Source organism: Rana temporaria, chromosome 4 (genome assembly GCF_905171775.1).
Source record: "Rana temporaria chromosome 4, aRanTem1.1, whole genome shotgun sequence".
NCBI lineage: Eukaryota > Metazoa > Chordata > Amphibia > Anura > Ranidae > Rana > Rana temporaria.
In genome coordinates this window covers 477,580,864-477,601,936 of record NC_053492.1, presented here as the reverse complement: position 1 = coordinate 477,601,936, position 21,073 = coordinate 477,580,864, and positions in this window count along the sequence as shown.

Here is a 21,073-nt window from a genome sequence, read left to right as displayed (position 1 = left end):
GGCCACTGCATACAGGAGAGCGCTGGCCACTGCATACAGGAGAGCGCTGGCCACTGTATACAGGAGAGCGCTGGCCACTGTATACAGGAGAGCGCTGGCCACTGTATACAGGAGAGCGCTGGCCACTGCATACAGGAGAGCGCTGGCCACTGTATACAGGAGAGTGCTGGCCACTGCATACAGGAGAGCGATGGCACCTGCATACAGGAGAGCGCTGGCCACTGCATACAGGAGAGCGATGGCACCTGCATACAGGAGAGCGCTGGCCACTGCATACAGGAGAGCGCTGGCCACTGCATACAGGAGAGCGCTGGCCACTGCATACAGGAGAGCGCTGGCCAACTGCATACAGGAGAGCGCTGGCCACTGTATACAGGAGAGCGCTGGCCACCACATACAGGAGAAGAGCGCTGGCAACCACATACAGGAGAGCGCTGCCCACCGCATACAGGAGAGCGCTGGCCACCGCATACAGGAGAGCGCTGGCCACCACATACAGGAGAGCGCTGGTCACCACAGACTCATAAAACATCTTTAGCATCTTCTGGCAGATGTTAAAGGATCTCAGTCTCCTCAAAAAGTAGAGGTGGCTCTGGCCCTTCCTATGGAGCACCTCAGTGTTCTTTCTCCAGTCCAGCTAATTATCTATGTGCACCCCCAGATACTTGTAACTCTCTACTACCTCCACATCCACTCCTCGGATGGAAATTGGGGATCACTGGTGGCTTCCTCTTTCTGAAATCCACAACCGGCTCCATTTGTCTTTGTCACATTTAGATACAGATGATTATCTTCACACCATGTGACAAAGTTCTCCACCACAGTCCTCTACTCCGTCTCTTACCCATCCAATGGCGGTGCGTCCTTAAGGGTGCAGGAGCGCCACCCCCCTCTCCTGTCACTCTCTAATTACCATAGATAGATTTGTGCATTGTATGATTCTATCTATGGTCGGTGCTGACACCCCCTATTCAGGTGTTTTTTGGAAGCACCTGATTAGTGACTTTTGCTCTAATAGGCGTCCAAAAAAGTGAGAAGCGGGCGCAACGCTGTGCGTTCCTTCTCACTCAGCTCAATGTTAGCAAAGTCGAAGGAATTGGCTTTGCTAACATTGACCCGCCTCTCAGCCAATCAGGTTGCCAGGTCTGTTACCGGTCGCCTGATTGGCTGAAACATCATTCGCTGTGATTGGACGCCTATCAGGTGTCCAATCATAGGAGAGGAGGACGGGAGAAGACGCATTGAGGGGAGAAGATGCATGGAGGGGAGAAGACGCATGGAGGGTAGAAGACACCGCTTGCCGTCACCCGCTGCCCCACCAAGACAGGGTAAGTGCTGGGCAGATGGCGGGTGGGGCCCCCTACAGTGGCAGCATTGGATGGCACAGTGGGAGCATTTGATGGCACAGTGGGAGCATTTGATGGCACATTGGGAGCATTGGATGGCACAGTGGCACAGTGGGAGCATTGTATGGCAGAGTGGCAGCATTGGTTGGCACAGTGGGAGCATTTGATGGCACAGTGGCAACATTGGGAGCATTTGATGACACAGTGGCAGCATTGGGAGCATTGTATGGCACAGTGGCAGCATTGGGAGCATTGTATGGCACAGTGGCAGCATTGGGAGCATTGTATGGCACAGTGGCAGCATTGGGAGCATTGTATGGCACAGTGGCAGCATTGGGAGCATTGTATGGCACAGTGGTAGCATTGGACGGTACTGACAAACCGAGTCAGAATTTAAAAAAAAAGTTGCTTGTCTTTCAAAATGCTTGTTAACCGCGTTACTCATAAAACCAAGGTTTCACTGTGTATATATATATATTTATGGAGATATTTTTCCGCCTTCCCCTTTTCTACAGAAAATTTTAAAAAGCTCCCAATACCAAATATAGACATTTATTTCACAGCTCCATATTTTTCTACATCCATAGCAACCAGTCCATAGCAACCAGTCCATAGCAACCAGTCTATAGAAACCCTCCATAGCAACCAGTTTTTGATGGGGAAATAGGATGGTGCAGTTTTGATGGGGCAGTTTTGATGGGGCAGTTTTGATGGGACAGTTTTGATGGGACAGTTTTGATGGGGCTGTTTTGATGGGACAGTTTTGATGGGGCTGTTTTGATGGGGCTGTTTTGATGGGGTAGTTTTTGATGGGCAGTTTTTGATTGGGCAATCGATCGAAATGGATCGACACACTGTTGGATCACATTTACATCTCCAGGGGCACTGTCTCCAGTCAGGAGTATTGGTGGAGGCAAGAACACGTCACACAATTTCCCCAGAAATACACTGGTCATTAATTTAACAGCAAAAAAAAAATAAAAAATTTAAAAGCAATAAGCAATTTTCGGTAAATTGCAATATGTAAAAAAAATATCATTATATTATAAATAGGCCATAAACATTTATTATATTTTTTCTTGCTAGGGTGACAAATTTAAACACCTTTCTAACATGTCTATGAAAATATTATACTTTGAAGTAAAATTGCGCAGGATCAGCAAATATTCACCAATTCAGATATTTTCAATCTGGAGTTGGATCAATGGCCGGGTCACCACCTCGAGACCCGACCCCGTGTTGGTACATGTGGCTGGGGAACGCCAAGAATTCAAGTCCGTTATCCTTCCCTGCCCCTCCGCAGGTCAGTAATCCATGAATGTTTCATGGGGGTCAGACATACAAATAGATTTTCCCCCCCTACTGAATTTTGTGCACTATGGAGCCGGCAAACCTGTCACTACAATGACTGTACATAATGATTCCAGTCTTCAGCCTCTCCAGGGCATTTTTGTTTTTCTTTCTTTCTTTTTTTTAATTATATCATAATATGTGGTTTATAAAATCTTATAAATGTATAAAATCTTGCTTCTTTAAAAAAAATATTAAATATATATATATATATAAAAATAAATATGTGTGTGTATATGCAGGGATGGACTGGCCATTGGGACTACAGGGAGTTTCCCGGTGGGCCGATGGCTCAGTGGGCCACTTCAGTGACAGCGGACTGCCGCTCCTGTCTCTCCCTTCCCGCAGCGCTCACCTCCTCTCCCTCCCTGCAGCGCTCAACTGGGGGGGACAGAGAAGCAGGGGGAGGACCAGAGGAGCAGGGGGGACGACCGGAGCATGGGGGAGGGGACAGACAGTTGACTCAAAAGCTATGGCCTGGGAGTTTCTCACTTCTGCTTAATCTTGTCCCATAAGGGGGGGGGGGCACCATTCTTTGCCCCGGGGGAAATAATGTCTAGCTTCCCCACTGGTACTGCCTATAAGAGTACCAGTACCAGCCGTTCTACTCTAATAAAGTAGAATGGCTAGTGGCTAGTGAAGGGAGAGAGGGGGCTTGGGTGGCCGGGGGAGGTGCGGGAGTTGTCCGGCCCTCATGGGAGAGACCTGTCAAAGTGGGCCAGTCTGGATGTGACGTCCAGGGCCAAATTTTTGTCCCAGTCCAGCCCTGTGTATATGTGTACAGGGCCGATCCTAGACGGGGTGCGAGAGGTGCAGTGCACCTAGGCGCCACAGAGGTGGGGGCGCTCAAGCGCCAGAGTGCTCCCCTCTCTCTCCCTCCTCCTCCATGTTGGTGTCCAGTGCCGCTCTCTCCGCTGGTCACCACCTCCGCCGCTGTTTCCTGGCAAGCTGAAGTCTGTCCCCCTTCATCCTGTCAGAGATCGGAGTGGCTCACTGTATCTGTTTGGGGGGTGCAGCGCAGCATAGTGCCAGCGTCACTCGCGTTTCAGGCGTCTTTTTGCGGCTCAGGGATGGGCAGTGGCTGCACGGTAATTGGAGGTGTCATGTGCGGTGGCAGGGGCTGGGTTGTTCTGGTAGTCCCGCCTCTGCCTCGCTATGCGAGTCAGCGCCGTCATCCTCTCCTCCTCCGCGCCTGACTGGATCTCCCTTTTCCCCTATTGTGGCAGACAGTCTGGGACTGTAAGGAGGTCAGTAAGATTTACAGTATCTCATCTAGTTTGCAAAACCTGGAGAGGAACTTCCGAACAAACTCTACAACAAGCATTCATATACTGTATTTCCTTTTTATGCATTGACTGATTACAAGGATTTGTGTATAGTCTTTTACATGTAAAATAAACATAATAATGTTTACTTTTAAGTGTATTGTGCTTGTTGATACTGAGATAGTCTATTTTCTATATTCTAACAGCTTTAGCAATTGTCTCCACTTCCCTCCTTTACCCGCACCTGTCCCCCCAATGTTCCTCCTGCCACCCCACTTATGCACAATGTACCTCTGTCCCCCACTTATCCACAATGTCCCTCTGTCCCCCCAATGCTTCTCCTGTCCCCCCACTTATCCGCAATGTCCCTCCTTCCCCCCAAATATTCCTCCTGTCCCCCCACTTATCTGCAATGTCCCTCCTGTCCCCCACTTATCCGCAATGTCCCTCCTGTCCCCCACTTATCCACAATGTCCCTCTGTCCCCCCAATGCTTCTCCTGTCCCCCCACCTATCCGCAATGTCCCTCCTTCCCCCCAAATATTCCTCCTGTCCCCCCACTTATCTGCAATGTCCCTCCTGTCCCCCACTTATCCGCAATGTCCCTCCTGTGCCCCACTTATCCGCAATGTCCCTCTGTCCCCCACTTATCTGCAATGTCCCTCTGTCCCCCACTTATCCGCAATGTCCCTCTGTCCCCCCAATGCTCCTCCTGTCCCCCCACTTATCCGCAATGTCCCTTCTGTCCCCCCACTTATCCGCAATGTCCCTTCTGTCCCCCCACTTATCCGCAATGTCCCTTCTGTCCCGCCACTTATCCGCAATGTCCCTCCTGTCCCCCACGTATCCGCAATGTCCCTCCTGTCCCCTACTTATCCGCAATGTCCCTCCTGTCCCCCACTTATCCGCAATGTCCCTCCTGTGCCCCACTTATCCGCAATGTCCCTCCTGTGCCCCACTTATCCGCAATGTCCCTCTGTCCCCCACTTATCCGCAATGTCCCTCTGTCCCCCACTTATCCGCAATGTCCCTTCTGTCCCCCCACTTATCCGCAATGTCCCTTCTGTCCCGCCACTTATCCGCAATGTCCCTCCTGTCCCCCACTTATCCGCAATGTCCCTCCTGTCCCCTACTTATCCGCAATGTCCCTTCTGTCCCCCTACTTATCCGCAATGTCCCTCTGTCCCCCCACTTATCCGCAATGTCCCTCCTGTCCCCCCACTTATCCACAATGTCCTTCCTGTCCCCCCACTTATCCGAAATGTCCCTTCTGTCCCCCCAATTATCCGCAATGTCCCTTCTGTCCCCCCACTTATCCGCAATGTCCCTTCTGTCCCCCCAATTATCCCCAATGTTCCTCCTGTCCCTCCAATTATCCCCAATGTTCCTCCTGTCCCCCCAATGTCCCTCCTGTCCCCCACTTATCCGCAACGTCCCTTCTGTCCCCCCACTTATCCGCAACGTCCCTTCTGTCCCTCCACTTATCCGCAATGTCCCTCCTGTACTCCCACTTATCCGCAATGTCCCTCCTGTCCCCCCACTTATCTGCAATGTCCCTTCTGTCCCCCCACTTATCCCCAATGTTCCTCCTGTCCCCCCAATTATCCCCAATGTTCCTCCTGTCCCCCCAATTATCCCCAATGTTCCTCCTGTCCCTCCAATTATCCCCAATGTCCATTCTGTCCCCCCACTTATCCGCAACGTCCCTTCTGTCCCCCCACTTATCCGCAACGTCCCTTCTGTTCCTCCACTTATCCGCAATGTCCCTCCTGTCCCCCCACTTATCCGCAATGTCCCTCCTGTCCCCCCCACTTATCTGCAATGTCCCTTCTGTCCCCCCACTTATCCCCAATATTCCTCCTGTCCCCCCAATTATCCCCAATGTTCCTCCTGTCCCTCCAATTATCCCCAATGTTCCTCCTGTCCCTCCAATGTCCCTACTGGCCCCCTAATGTCCCTCCTGTCCCCCCCACTTATCCGCAATGTCCCTCCAATGTCCCTACTGGCCCCCTAATGTTCCTCCTGTCCCCCCACTTATCCCCAATGTTCCTTCTGTCCCCCCAATATTCCTCCTGGCCCCCCACTTATCTTCAATGTTCCTCCTGTCCTCCTAATTTTCCTCCTGTCCCCCCAACATTCCGCCTGACCTCCCACTTATCCCCAGTGTCCCTCCCATCCTCCCAATGTTCCTCCTGTTCCCCCACTTATCCCCAGTGTCCCTTCCAATGTTCCTCTTGTCCCTCCAATATTCCTCCTATCCTCCCACTTATCCTCAATGTCCCTCCTGTCCCCCCCACTTATCCCCAGTGTCCCTCCCATCCTCCCAATGTTCCTCCTGCTCCCCCCCTATTTATACCCATTATCCCACTTATCCTAAATGTCCAGTCACTCCCCCCACTTATCCCAAATGTTCCCCACTCCCACTTATCCCCACTGTCCCACCACTTATGCCAAATGTTTCTCCTATCCTCCCATGTATCCCTAATACCCCCCACTTATCCCAAGGTGTCCCCCTCTCCTCCCACGTATCCCAAACATCCCCTCACTTAGCACCAATGTTCCAACTCTTCCCCAAGTTAGAAATTAGCACATTGTCAACCCCCCCATTTAACACCAATGCCCAATGCAGTCTATGACTATCTCCTGTACTATGTCTGCAGTCTCTGACCATCTCCTGTACTATGTCTGCAGTCTCTGACCACCTCCTGTGCTATGTCTGCAGTCTCTGACCACCTCCTGTTTTATATCTGCACTCTCTGACCGTCTCTTGTATCATGTCTGCAGTCTCTGACCTTCTCCTGTACCATGTCTGGGGACTCTTTCTAACAGACTCTCTAACAGAATCCCCCTCTGTGTGCATCAGACGCCATCCAGGTTTCATTAGTGTACACTCTTCCTATATTTTCGTTATTGTTAAAAGATCATGGGAGGATCCCAGGGTAACGAAGACTTCTAAGGGGAGTATCTCTGTGTTTGAGTCGTTGCCATAGAAACGTGTAGAGGGGAGGAGTTTGTAAGGTGACCACGCCCATGTGGGGGCGCCAGAAATATTTCTGCACCCAGGCGTCTGTGACCCTAGGATCGGCCCTGTATGTGTATATATATATATATATATATATATATATATATATATATATATATATATATATATATATATATATATATATATATATATATATATATATATATATATATATATATATATATATATATATATATATATATAATGTGTGTGTGTGTGTGTGTGTGTGTGTATATATATATATATATATATATATATATATATATATATATATATATATATATAAAAATTCTCTCCAGGTCATTTTTGTTTTTCTTTCTTTTTTTCCTTTTTAAATGTATCATATGTGATTTCTAAAATATTGTTTTCTCAAATAAAAAAATATATATATATTCTTTTTTTTTCTTTAAAGAAGCAAGATTTTCCCACAAGGGAAACATCAACCTATATTATTTATATATCTATATATAAATATTAATTTTTTTTCATATATATATATATATATATATATATATATATATATATATATATAATTTTGTTTTGTTTTCTCCAGGGAATTTCCTTTTGAGGAAGCAAGATGTTTCCACAAGAGAAACATCAACCTGTTTTATGTGTATGTGTGTGTGTGTATATATATATATACTTTTTTTTCTCCAGGGCATTTTTGTATTTCTTTCTTTTTTTCCTTTTTAAATGTATCATATGTGATTTCTAAAATCTTTCTTTTAAAAATTCTTTTTTTCTTTGAGGAAGCAAGATTTTCCCACAAGGGAAACATCAACCTATTTTATTTATATATCTATTTATAAATATAGATTTTTTTTCATATATTTTTATATATAGATTTTTTTTTTCCTCCAGGGCATTTTTGTTTTTCTTTATTTTTATTTAATTTATTTATTATAATATGTGATTTCTTAAATCTTGCTTATTCAAAGAAAATATCTATCTATCTATCTATCTATCTATCTATCTATCTATCTATCTATCTATCTATCTATCTATCTATCTATCTATCTATCTATCTATCTATCTATCTATTTATTTATCTATCTATGTGTGTGTGTGTGTATATATGTATATGTATATATATATATATCTTTATATATATATATATATATATATATATATATATATATATATATATATATACACACACACACACACATAGATAGATAGATAGATAGATAGATAAATAGACAGATATTTTTTTTTAAGAGTGAGATTATTAATACAGAAGATGACATATTTTTGATATAATTTAAGTAAAATTAATTTTATAAAAATGTAAATATTAAAAATTGGTAAAAACGGAAAAAGTAAAAGAAAAATTGTAAATACAATTGTAAAAATAGTAAAAAAAACAACAAAAATGTAAAAAAAAATTGGTCACTACTGGTATATTGTGTTTTTATTTGATAAAATTGTCTCGACCCTTAGCGGATATTCTATCCCCTGAAGAAGCCCAATCGGGTGAAACATGCCGGTATCCACCAATAGTATACTGCTAAGAGACTTATGCCGCGTACACACGATCATTTTTCGGCATGAAAAAAACAACGTTTTGTCATTTAAAATGATGGTGTGTGGGCTTCACATCGTTTTTCGAACATGCTGCATTTTTTCATGTCGTTTTTCAAAATGTCGTTTTTCGTGTTGTAAAAAATGATCGTCTGTGGGCAAAAACGACGTTTTAAACCCGCGCATGCCCAGAAGCGAGTTATGAGACGGGAGCGCTTGTTCTGGTAAAACTTTCATTCATAATGGAGATCGCACATTCATCACGCTGTAACAGACAAAAAAGCGCAAATCGTCTTTTACTAACACGGAATCAGCTAAAAGCAGCCCCAAGGCGAATAGAACTTTCCCTTCAGAGTGCCGTCCTACGTGTTGTACGTCACCGCGCTTTGTTCATCATTTTTCAAAAACGATGGTGTGTAGGCAACATCGTTTTTAATGATGAAGTTGGAAAAACTTCGTTTTTTGGACATGCCGAAAAATGACAATTTTTTCCATGCCGAAAAACGACCGTGTGTACGCGGCATTAAGGTTATACAAATTGGGTCATTGAGTGCATTTGTTTTTATATGTATCTAATATTTTCATCTATTGTTTAATAAAAAATTGACTTTTCAAAAACATTTTGGTATACCAGAGATTTTGCCATCCTAAAAATCCCATTCATTGCTCAATTGTCTTCTAAAACAAAAGTTAAAAAAAGAGAGAAAAAACCCTGTAAATAGAATGAAATAGTAAAAAAAAAAAAAAAAGAATTTATAAAAATAGTAAGTTAATAGTAAAAGTAAATAGTAAAAATTGTAAAAAAAAAAAATATCTAACCCCTGAAGAAGCCCAATCGGGTAAAACATGTCGTGATCCAAAAACAGTATACCGCTAAGAGACTAAGGATTATACAAATTGGGTCATTAAGTGCATTTGTTTTTATATAGATATAGGGCCAGATTCAGGTAGGAGATACGACAGCGTATCTCCAGATACGCCGTCATAACTCTGAGTCCGAGCCGTCGTATCTTGGTGCCTGATTCAAAGAATCAGATACGCCAGAATTTGTATAAGATACGACCATCTTATACAAATATTGCATATTTACGCTGGCCGCTAGGGGCGTGTACGCTGATTTATGCCTAGAATATGTAAATCAGCTAGATACGCCTATTCACGCAGTACAGATACGCCGTTTATGTTAGGCTTTTTCCGGCGTAAAGTTACCCCTGCTATATGAGGCGTAGCCAATGTTAAGTATGGACGTCGGGCCAGCGTCCAATTTTCCGTCGATTACGTCGTTTGCGTAAGTCGTTCGCAAATAGGGCTGGGCGTAATTTACGTTCACGTCGAAAGCATTGGCTTTTTGCGGGTTAATTTGGAGCATGCGCACTGGGATACTTTCACGGACGGCGCATGCGCAGTTCGTAAAAAGCATCATTTACAGTACGTGAGGTCACGATGATTTTGCATAAAACACGCCCACATCTTACAGATTTGAATTAGGCGGAGCAAGTGCTTTGTGAATACGGCACTTGCCTGTCAAAGTTGCGGAGGCGTAGCGTAAATAGGATACGTTACGCCCGCACACAAATACTCGTTCCCTACCTGAATCTACCCCATATTTCAATTTATTGTTTAATAAAAATTAGACTTTTTGTATATCAGTGATTCGGACCCTAAAAAAAAAAAATATTGTAAATAGTAAAAAAAAAAAAAAAAATTATAAAAAAAGTAAGTTAATAGTAAAAGTAAATAGTAAAAAATAAATTTGAAAAAATTGCGAAGAAAATAGTAAAAATAGAATAGAAAGAAAAGAAGTTGATAGTAAACAGATGAATGGATGTCATGTGTGGGGAGATGTGGCCGTCGCACAGGCTGGGCTCGTGTTCCTGCGGAAATGCTATTTATTACCCTCTCTGATCCCGTATCCTAATCTTCTCAAATGAACCTTTTCCTTGGTAAAATCTCCGCCTCCAGCCGGACCCATTACAAGACTTTTCTCGGTGATATTAGCGGCTTATATTTAAAACGGGACGAGGTTTCTGGGAAGAAGAAATAATGAAGAGAATGAAGCTGAGGGTGATGAGAGAAGGAAGAGCTGAAATATTAATAATCCGCCCTCGTAATGGAACGTCTGTAGAAATTCTCATGCCGCGCTTCTTCGCACGCTTCTCACGCTGGCCTTTAGCACAATTCATATTCATGGCGGTATATTCATCATTCCGCTCCCAGCACAGCCCTCTGCATCTTAAGTATATTTTGTAATAAATTATTATTGGCGGGGTCAGAGGAGGGGTCAGGGGATGGGTTTAGAGGATGGGTCAGGGGATGGGTCAGGGGACGGGTCAGAGGAGGGGTCAGGGGAGGGGTCAGAGGAGGGGTCAGGGGACAGGTCGGAGGAGGGGTCAGAGGAGGGGTCAGGGGACAGGTCGGAGGAGGGGTCGGAGGACGGGTCAGAGGATGGGCTCAATGGACGGATCAGAAGACAGGTCATAGGATGGGTCAGAGGAGGGGTCAGAGGAGGGGTCAGAGGAGGGGTCAGAGGAGGGGTCAGAGGAGGGGTCAGAGGATGGGTCAGAGGAGGGGTCAGGGGAGGGGTCAGAGGAGGGGTCAGGGGATGGGACGGGTCAGAGGAGGGGTCAGGGGACAGGTCAGAGGAGGGGTCAGGGGACAGGTCAGAGGAGGGGTCGGAGGACGGGTCAGAGGATGGACTCAATGGACGGATCAGAAGACAGGTCATAGGATGGGTCAGAGGAGGGGTCAGAGGATGGGACAGAGGAGGGGTCAGAGGATGGGTCAGCTAGAGGACAGGTCTCTGGCATTTCCTAACATCCAGGAATGACAGGGAGGTGAAGAGTGTTCTGGGATTAGAGCTGAAGTTACTTTCTCTGCTGTAATTGATACCAAAGGTGTTCTATGAAAGTTGAGGTCAGGACTCTGTGCAGGCCAGTCAAGTTCCTCCACCCCAAAGTCATTAATCCATGTCTTTATGGATCTTGCTTTGTGCACTGGTCCAAATCATTTGGTGGAGGGGGGATTATGGTGTGGAGGTGGAGAGGGGTTTGTGGGGGTCGTTTTTCAGAGTTTGGGTTCAGCCCCTTAGCTCCAGTGAAGGGAACTCTTAAGGCGTCAGCATACCAAGACATTTTGGACAATTTCATGATTCCAACTTTGTGGGAGGAGTTTGGGGACGGCCCCTTCCTGTTCCATCATTACTGCCCACCAGTGCACAAAGTAAGGTCCATAAGGACATGGATGAGCGAGTTTGGGGTGGAGGAACTTGACTGGACAGAGTCCTGACCTCAACCCGATAGAACACCTTTGGGATGAATTAGAGCGGAGACTGCGAGCCAGACCTTCTCATCCAACATCAGCGCCTGACCTCACAAATGCTCTTCTGGAAGAATGGTCAAACATTCCCATAGAAACCCTCCTAAACCTTGTGGATGGCCTTCCCAGGAGAGTTGAAGCTGTTATAGCTGCAAAGGGCGGGGCCAACTCAATATGGAACCCTACGGACTAAGACTGGGAGGCCATTAAAGTTTATGTGTGTGTAAAGGAGGCCACTCTGCCATCAAACGCAGCTACTGTACCCATCAATTGCCGCCACTGTGCCCTACAATTGCCGCCAGTGTGCCCATCAATTATTGCCAGTGTGCCCCATCAATTATCGCCAGTGTGCCCATCAATTGCTGCCAATGTGCCCCATAAATTGCTGTCACTTTGCCCATCAATTGCCGCCACTGTGCCCCATCAATTGCCGCCATTGTGCCCATCAATTGCTGCCATTGTGCCCATCAATTGCTGCCATTGTGCCCATCAATTGCCGCCAGTGTGCCCCATCAATTGCCGCCAGTGTGCCCCAACAATTGCCACCAGTGTGCCCCATCAATTGCCGCCAGTCTTCCCCATCAATTGCCGCCAGTCTTCCCCATCAATTGCTGCCAATGTTCCCCATAAATTGCCGCCACTGTGCCCATCAATTTCCGCCACTCTTCCATCAAACGCAGCTACTGTACCCATCAATTGCCGCCACTGTGCCCTACAATTGCCGCCAGTGTGCCCCATCAATTATCGCCAGTGTACCCATCAATTATCGCCAGTGTGCCCCATCAAATGCTGCCAGTGTGCCCATCAATTGCCGCCAGTGTGCCCCATCAATTGCTGCTACTGTGCCCCATCAATTGCCGCCAGTCTTCCCCATCAATTGCCGCCAGTCTTCCCCATCAATTGCTGCCAATGTGCCCCATAAATTGCCGTCACTGTGCCCATCAATTTCCGCCACTGTGCCCCATCAATTGCCGCCATTGTGCCCATCAATTACCGCCATTGTGCCCATCAATTACCGCCAGTATGCCCCATAAAATGCTGCCATTGTTCCCATCAATTGCCGCCAGTGTGCCCCAACAATTGCCACCAGTGTGCCCCATCAATTGCCATCACTGTGCCACATCAATTGCCGCCAGTGTGCCCCATCAATTGCCGCCAGTGTGCCCATCAATTGCCGCTACTGTACCCATTAAATGCTGCCAGTGTGCCCCCCGCCTGGCACTTACCTGTCTCGGCGCTGTCCTCCACGCTCTGAGTCCTCCATGTCTTCTCCTGTCCTCTGCTCATAGGCCTCCAATCCCAGCGCCTGCCGCTTCAGCCAATCAGGTGACAGGGTAAACAGACCCGAGTACCCGATTAGCTGAGAGGCGGGTCAGTGTTAGGGAAGCGAACGCACAGCATGGCGCCCACTGTCTACCAATTTGGAAGCCTATTAGAGCCGTCGGCTCTAATCAGGCGCTTCCAAAGAAAAAAATGTCGCTGTAATTCAGATGCCCGGCGCCCAACAAGGGGTCGGACACCTGAATAGGGGGCGGGACAGCGGCGACCATAGATAGATTCATGCAATGGGTGATAGACAGGTGCAGGAGAGAGGGGGCGGCGCTCCCGCGCCCTCTATGGACGCACCGCCACCGATCTCAACCCACCTGAGCTCATCTCCAGGAGGAACATGAACCGCGGTCTGAAAGGTAGAATATTCTTTTCAACATAAATAGTAAAGTTTCAACCTAAACCTGCAAAAGAAAAGTACCGATGAGATACAGCGAGGAGTTCAGAGCAGTTCTATACTACAGATTAGGCGCCGACGTGCCGTGATTCTAAAAGTCCGCCGATGCGTCACGACTAATCTCTGGAGGCCAGTTACGGGAGGTCAAGCTGTTTTTTCGCGGCCCCCCTGTTTTGACACACGCATTCCCACCGCCGCGTTTTCACAGAGCCGCGCGCCGATCCTCTTCGCCTCGTTATGTATTCTTAAGCCGCGAGTGTTTTGCCGACAACCTCAACAAAGGTTACCGAAACATTGCCGGCCGAGTGCAGAGTGGAGCTCTGAAATGTAAAAAGATATCCAGAAAAAAAGGGCGCAGCGCCGAAAAAATAAAAAGTAATATTCCAATTTGTACAAAATCGTTGTGTCTAAATGTTTTGTTTCTACAACGTAATATTTCATACAAATATTTGGGAAAAACAAATTAAAAATGAATGTAAAATAAATAAAGAAAATATATATCTTCCTTCCTTCCTTCCTTCATTCTTTCCTTTCCTTCCCTTCCTTCCTTCCTTCCTTTCCTTCCTTCATTCTTTCCTTTCCTTCCTTCCTTCCTTCCTTCCTTTCCTTCCCTTCCTTCCTTCCTTCCTTCCTTCCTTCCTTTCCTTCCTACCTTTCCTTCCTTCCTTTCTTCCCTTCCTATCCCTTCCCTTCCTTCCCTCCCTTCCTTCCTATCCCTTCCTTTCCTTCCTTCCTTCCTTCATTTCCTTCCCTTCCTTCCCTCCCTAACCTCCGTTTCTTCCCTTCCTTTCCTTCCTTCCCTTCCTTCCTTCCTTCCCTCCCTCCCTCTCTCCCTTCCTTCCTTCCCTTCCCTTCCCTTCCTTCCCTTCCTTTCCTACCTTCCTTCCCTTCCCTCCCTTCCTTTCCTATCTTCCTTTCCTTCCCTTCCTTCCCTTCCCTCCCTCCCTCCCTTCCTTTCCTTCCTTCCTTTCATTCCCTTCCTTCCTTCCTTCCCTCCCTCCCTTCCCCTCCTTTCCTACCATGCTTCTACACTACGCTCCATTTATTTTATTTTTCTGTGAGAATATTTTACTGGGAGAATTAACGGTCAGCTGCTTGAAGAGGCATTGGACAGGACGTTCGCTGTTGGATCTCCGTGGCTCCCCCAGTTTGTAAGGGGTATCGGACTTTGGGCGGTGTAAGCTCCAACGCCATTTGGACATGGACAAGTTCAATCACTTCCTCATTAACAGGGAATTATTAGAGAATAGGTCCTCTCCTCCCCCCCCCCCAGTACAGAGCTCCCCTCCACAATACAGAGCACTCCTCTCGGACCCCTCCCCCAGCGCAGATCTCCCATCCACAATACAGAGCTCTGGGCTCAGCCCCCTCCCCTCCACAATACAGAGCTCTCCTTTCATCCCTTCCCCTCCAATACAGAGCTCTCCTCTCAGCCCCCTCCCCCAGTACAGACCTCCCCTCCACAATTCCACAATACAGAGCTCTCCTTCCATCCCTTCCCCCCCAATACAGAGCTCCCCACACCAATACAGAGCTCTCCTCTCAGCCCCCTCCCCCAGTACAGAGCTCCTTCTACAAGTACGAAGCTCTCTTCTCATCCCTTCCCCCAGTACAGAGCTCCCCTCTACAATACAGATCTTTCCTCTCATCCCCATCCCTCCAGCACAGAGCTCTCTTCCACAATACAGAGCACTCCTCTCAGACCCCTCCCCCCAGCACAGAGCTCCCCTCCACTATACAGAGCTCTCCTCTCATCCCCTCCCTCCAGCACAGAACTCTCTTCCACAATACAGAGCACTCCTCTCAGACCCCTCCCCCCAGCACAGAGCTCCCCTCCACTATACAGAGCTCTCCTCTCAGACCCCTCCCCCCAGCACAGAGCTCCCCTCTACAATACAGAGCTCTCCTCTCAGACCCCTCCCCCCAGCACAGAGCTCCCCTCTACAATACAGAGCACTCCTCTCGGACCCCTCCCCCAGCGCAGATCTCCCATCCACAATACAGAGCTCTGGGCTCAGCCCCCTCCCCTCCACAATACAGAGCTCTCCTTTCATCCCTTCCCCTCCAATACAGAGCTCTCCTCTCAGCCCCCTCCCCCAGTACAGACCTCCCCTCCACAATTCCACAATACAGAGCTCTCCTTCCATCCCTTCCCCCCCAATACAGAGCTCCCCACACCAATACAGAGCTCTCCTCTCAGACCCCTCCCCCCAGCACAGAGCTCCCCTCCACTATACAGAGCTCTCCTCTCAGACCCCTCCCCCCAGCACAGAGCTCCCCTCTACAATACAGAGCTCTCCTCTCAGACCCCTCCCCCCAGCACAGAGCTCCTCTCCACAATACAGAGCTCTCCTCTCAACCCCCTCACCCCCCAGTACAGAGCTCCCCTCCACAATACAGAGCTCTCCTCTCAACCCCCTCCCCCCAGTACAGAGCTGCCCTCCACAATACAGAGCTCTCCTCTCAGCCCCCTCCCTCCAGCACAGAACTCTCTTCCAGAATACAGAGCTCTCCTCTCCTCTCCTCTCAGAATTTCACTATGTGCGCCGCATTACTATTCACTTTGGCGTGCCCAAAGGTGTCCGAGATCTGTAACAATCATACAGTGTATATTAAAAATTAAAATGACTGTGCGCCGCTAAGGTGTTGGGGTTTGGCTTGAAGAAAAAGTGGCAGCCCTATCCTCACACAGTACAGAGTCCTCCACAGAAAGGAGCTTTCCCAAAAATAGAGCTTTCTTTTTCACCTCTGCGATTTTTATTTTTTGCGCTATAAACAAAAATAGAGCGACAAATTTAAAATAAATAAATATTTTAAATTTTTTGCCATAATAAATATCCCCCAAAATGTTTTTAAAAAACAAATTTCTTCATCGGTTTAGGCCGATAAGTATTTTTCTACATATTTTTGGTAAAAAAAAAACACGCAATAAGCGTTTATTGATTGGTTTGCGAAAAAGTTATAGCGCCTACAAACTATGGAAAAGATTTATGGCATTTTTTTTTCTAACTATTAATGGTGGTGATCTACGATTTGCTGCGGTATTGTGGCGGTCAAATTGCACACCTTTGACACATTTTTGGGACCAGTGACATTTATACAGCAATCAGTGCTATAAAAATGCACTGATTACTGTATAAATGACACTGGCAGGGAATGGGTTAACACCAGGGGGCGATCAAGGGGTTAAATGTGTTCCCTAGGGAGGTGTTTCTAACAGGGGGGTGGGATTGATTGGGGGAGGAGACATATCATTGTTCCTACTTAGTAGGAACAAACAATGTGTCTCCTCTCAACTGACAGAACAGGGATTTCTGTGTTTACACACACAAACCCTATGTTCATGCTCTTGTGCACACGCCCGCCGGCCACATATATTGGGTTTCCCGTTGTGCAGCGGGTGCGTGTGCGCCCCTCTGGCAGCGCATGCGCGCCTACTATCGCCCTTACAGGAACAGACCTACCCATATGGCGATTTGCGGGAATGAACCACTTATCCGCGTGAGCCGGTCGGCAAGTGGTTAAAGCGTGACATTTTTGGTATCTATTTACTCGGCATGTGTGTAAGTATTCACCCCCTTTGTTACGAAGGACATAAAAATCTCTGGTGCCACTAATTCCCTTCAGAAGTCACATAATTAGTGAAATGACGTCCACCTGCGTGCAATCTAAGTGTCAGACCCCGTACACACGACCGAGTTTCTCGGCAGAATTCAGCCAGAAACTCGATCGGAGCCGCATTCTGCCGAGAAACCCGATCGTGTGTACACTTTTGGCCGAGGAAACCGACGAGGATCTCGTCGGGCCAAATAGAGAACATGTCCTCTATTTCCTTGTTAGTCAATGAGGAAACTTGGCTCGCCGAGATCCTCGGCGGCTTCACAAGGAACTCGACGAGCAAAACGATGTGTTTTGGTCGTCGAGTTTCTCGAACGTGTGTACGGGGCCTCACATGACCTGTCATTACATAGACACACCTTTCTGAAAGGCCCCAGGAGGCTGCAACACCTAAGCAAGAGGCACCGCTAACCAAACACGGCCATGAAGACCAAGGAACTCTCCACACAAGGAAGGGACAATGTTGGTGAGAAGTACAAGTCGGGGTCGAGTTCTAAAAAAAAAATCCTAATCTTTGACAATCCCGAGGAGCCCCATCAAATCTATCATCACCAAATGGAAAGAACGTGGCACAACAGCAAACCTGCCAAGAGATGGCCGCACACCAAAACTCACGGGCCGGGCAAGGAGGGCATTAATCAGAGAGGAGAACAGAGACCTAAGGTGACCCTGGAGGAGCTGCAGAGTTCCACAGCAGAGACTGGAGTATCTGTACATAGGGGGACAATAAGCCGGACGCTCCATAGAGTTGGGCTTTATGGGGGAGTGGCCAGAAGAAAGACATGAGCCACCTATTCGGGATTCACCCGGACAGTACGGGTTTTGAATCATGTGCCCGGGTTTCAGTCCATGTGGAATGTGGCTCGGAACAGGTCATTACTTTCAGGAAAAACAAAATGGCGCATTTTGAGTTTGGGAAAAGGCATGTGGAAGACTCCCAAAATGTATGGAGGAAGGGGCTCTGGTCTGATGAGAAATGTATGGGGGAAGGGGCTCTGGTCTGATGTGAAATGTATGGGGGAAGGGGCTCTGGTCTGATGAGAAATGTATGGGGGAAGGGGCTCTGGTCTGATGAGAAATGTATGGGAGAAGGGGCTCTGGTCTGATGAGACTAATATGTAACTTTTTGGCCATCAAAGAAAACACTATGTCTGGCGCAAACCCAACACATCACATCACCCAAAGAGCACCATCCCCACTGTGAACCATGGTGGTGGCAGCATCATGCTGTGGGGATGTTTTTCAGCAGTCGGGACTGGGAAACTGGTCAGAGTTGAGGGAAAGATGGAGGGTGATAAATACAGGGAAATTCTTGAACAAAACCTGTAGTACTCTGTGTGTGATTTGAGGCGAGGACGGAGGTTCACCTTCCAGCAGGACAATCACCCCAAACACACTGCTAAAGCAACACTTGAGGGGTTTAAGGGGAAACATGTAAATGTGTTGGAATGGCCTGGTCAAAGCCCAGACCTCAATCCAATAGAAAATCTGTGGTCAGACTTAAAGATTGCCGTTCACAAGCGCAAACTTGAAGGATCTGTAGCAGATTTGCAAGGAATGGGGCAGTGGTGAGATGTGGGAAGATCATAGAGACTCATCCAAAGGGACTTGGAGCTGTCATAGGTGGATCTACAAAGTATTGACTTTAGGGGGGTGAAAACTTATGCACATGGGGGCAGATCCTCGTAGAATTGCATGGGCGCAGCGTATGGGAGATATGCTACGCCGCTGTAACTTACTTTTTGAAGCTTCAAAGAATTTGCGCCGTAATTTACAGCGGCGTAGTGTATCTCTTGTGGCGTAATGGGGCGCAATTCAAATGCGGCGAGTAGGGGGCGTGTTTCATTTAAATGAAGCGCGTCCCCGCGCCGAACGAACTGCGCATGCACCGTCACTAAATTTCCCGCCGTGCATTGCACTAAATGACGTTGCAAGGACGTCATTGTAAATTACGTCCAGCCCCATTCACGGACGGCTTACGCAAACAAAATAACATTTTTAAAATTATACGCGGGAACGACGGCCATACTTAACATTGCGTACGCACGCCACCAGATAGCAGCTTTAACTATACGCCGAAAAAACTAGACTAGACTAGAGACGACGTAAGAGAATGCGACGGCCGCTCGTACGTTCCTGGATCGTCGGAAATAGCTCATTTGCATACTCGATGCGGAAAACGACAGGAACGCCACCCAGCGGACGCCGAAGAATTGCATCTTAGATCCGAAGGCGTACGAAGACGCCTGTCGGATCTAACCCAGATGCCGTCGTATCTTGGTTTGAGGATTCAAAACAAAGATATGACGCGGGAAATTTGAAAGTACGCCGGCGTATCAGTAGATACGCCGGCGTACTCGCTTTGTGGATCTGCCCCATTGACTTTTTCTGTTATTTTGTCCTATTTGTTGTTTGCTTCATAATAATACAAAATAAATTCTTCAAAGTTGTGGGCGTGTTCTGTAAATTAAATGATGGAAATCCTCAAACAATCCGCGTTATTTCCAGGTTGTGGGGCAACAAAACACGAAGAATTCCAGGGGGGGTGAATACTTTTGCAAGGCGCTGTATACTTGTGTAGTATTAGAAAGCTGAGTAGGTATTGTGGGGCAGATCCACAAAGAAAGTACGCCGGCGTATCTATTGATACGCCGGCGTAATTTCAAAATTCCCGCGTCGTATCTTTGTTTTTAATCCTCAAAACAAGATACGACGGCATCTGTGTTAGATCCGACAGGCGTACGTCTTCGGATCTTAGATGCAATTTTTCGACATCCGCTAGGTGGCGTTTCAGTCGTATTCCGCGTTGAGTATGCAAGTTAGCTATTTCCGACGATCCACGAATGTACGAGCGGCCGTCGCATTTTTTTACGTTGTTTCCGTTCGGCTTTTTCCGGCGTAGAGTTAAAGCTGCTATCTGGTGGCGTACTCAATGTTAAGTATGGCCGTCGTTCCCGCGTATAATTTTGAAAATTTTACGTTGTTTGCGTAAGTCGTCCGAGAATGGGGCTGGACGCCATTTACGTACACGTCGAAAGCAATGACGTCCTTGCGATGTCATTTGGAGCAATGCACCCTGGGAGTTTTGACGGACGGGGCTGGCGCAGTTCGTTCGGCGCGGGGATGCGCTTCATTTAAATGAAACACGCCCCACTACCCGGCCAATTTGAATTCCGCGCCCTTACGCCGCGAGAGATAAACTACGCCGCCGTAACTTACGGCGCGAATTCGTTGAGGATTCAAACCAAGTCAAAGTAAGTTACAGCGGCGTAGCGTATCTGACATCTGCGCCGGGCGCAGCGTAGGTATGTGGATCTGCCCCTGTATATTTATTTTTATGTTTCACTCTAATAAAAAAAAAATAATAATAATAATAAAAAACACAACTCAATGAGTTCATTTAGATGTAAATCAAGTATATTTTTTCGGAGTCCACTTGAAAATATTTTTCTACCTGCTGACATTTCATGAAGTGAAGCCAATCAGTGGGGATCGGTCGGTGCCGATCATTAGGGAATGTCAGCAGACAGACTTGGAATACTAATTGACAAGTCAGCCGAATCTTTTCTAAGATCTCATTTTAAAGCTTTTAAGGGTTCAGGAGGAGCAGATGAATGGGATGGGAATATTAAGTTCTTCTCTTTGGGGTTTGGTTACAAAATTCCTTTTTTTCAATTAGTCTCAGGAAGAGGAACGGGGGACATATTTTATTCATGGGGTGGCATCAGGTGGAGGAGTCGCTCCGCGCCGTATATTAGGCTCGTGTTTTGGAGCTGCAGGATCTTCTCCTGATTCTAGTTTGGCTTTAATGCTTATTGGTTAAGACAGAGAATCAATAGAAACATCTCCGAAGACCCATTTGTATCGATTCTGCACTTCATAAAAAGTCATTTGAGGAAATATGTCACTTT